We start from the raw sequence: 1585 nt of genomic DNA, 5'->3' as shown, positions 1-1585 counted from the left end.
AGGCTGATGGAGTCTGTGGTTTATGTGGCCCTTTCTGTCTCTTGGGCTAATACTTTCCTTGTGTCTTTGGTGTTCTTCATTCTCCTTTGCTCCAGGTGGACTGGGACCAATTGATGCATCTTAGATAGCTGCTCGCTAGCTTTTAAGACCCCAGACACCACTCACCAAAGTAGGACGCAGAACATCTTCTTAATAAACTTTGTTATGCCAGTTGACCTAGATGTCCCCTGAAAGCATGGTCCCCAGACTCCTGCCCCTGCTACTTTGTCCCTCTAAGTGTTTGGTTGTATTCAGGCAACTTCTTAGCTTTTGGTTTAGTCCAGTCGTGCTGACTTCGCCTGTAGTGTGTGTTGTCCTTCCAGAGGTGCCTTTCTTCTGTGCCCTCAAAGTACTTGCATGCCGGTGTGTTTATATGCCCATTACCCCATGGGCCTTGTTGGTGCCTGGCATGTAGTTGATGTTCAGTAAATGTTAGCTGAATGAATGATGCCTGCATTGCTTAGAGCTGATGGAGGGACTTGACTATTGGATAAGAAGATCCCAGATACTCTTGCAGAGGGTTGCAGAGAACATGGCAGTGGTTTCCAGGCCCTCCAGTCCAACCTCAGCCCTCATGGCAACCTTTTCTGAGTCAGGGCACTCTTGCCCAACCAGATACAGCTTTCCCTGAATCCCCACTGTCTGCCACCTAGACCTTTGTTCCTGCTCAGCCCCCTAATTGTCCTGCCTCGCCCTGTGCAGAAAGAAGCTTGAAAGAGGGTAAGGTTTGATGTTGCCTTTAAAGAGCCCTCCCTGATGGCGCAGTGGTTAAGTGTTCAGCTGCTAATCAAAAGGTTAGCAGTTCAAGTCCACCAGTTCTACTGTCTTGTAGAGTCACTATGAGTCAGAATCGATTGGATGGCAATGGGTTTGGGTTTTTTTTTGGTAAGGCTGGTGGATTTGAAATGCCCCACAGCTGAGCTCTTAACCACTGCACCACCAGGGCTCCAAAGAGGCCATACAAGGAGACATGTACCACAGAGTCACTACTATTCTCAGACTGTGGTTCTACTTTGCAGGTTTCTGCACCTGGGCAGAAGGGTGCTGCTGTCAGTGTTTGCCTCTGAGTCTTTATTTGTGTGCAGGAGTGCACATTGGTTCTTTGGAAATGTCAACAGCTTTCAGCCCAGTCCAACTCTGGCCTAAGACTTTTTCAGGTAATTGTGAGAGGCTGAGGCAGGACTCACCCCCAGGTGGCCTGACAGCATCCTTGCTCACAACCTCTGCGCTCTGCTGCTGTGCCAGTAGAAGCACAGTCATGTCCTTTTGTTGTGCTGCAGGGTTAGACTTTTAGAAAAATGTCAGTATGTTCCTAGGATGAGATTCCTTAAACCTGATCTCAGTTTTTCTACCTCTTAGAAAAAGATTGTTTTAAAACAGAGAATGCGATAATTGTTAAGTATTATGGACTGTAATTTTGGATTTTTTGTTGTGTCGTTGAGGTGTTCCTTTGGAAAGACCCTGTGTGTTCGAGAGTCCAGCTGGCTGTAATCCTTACGGAAGCAGATTGCCAGGCCTGTTTCTTCCATGGTGCCTCTGGGTGGGC

Source organism: Trichechus manatus, unplaced genomic scaffold (assembly GCF_000243295.1).
Source record: "Trichechus manatus latirostris isolate Lorelei unplaced genomic scaffold, TriManLat1.0 scaffold00249, whole genome shotgun sequence".
Classification (NCBI taxonomy): Eukaryota; Metazoa; Chordata; class Mammalia; order Sirenia; family Trichechidae; genus Trichechus; species Trichechus manatus.
This window is presented reverse-complemented; position numbering follows the sequence as displayed.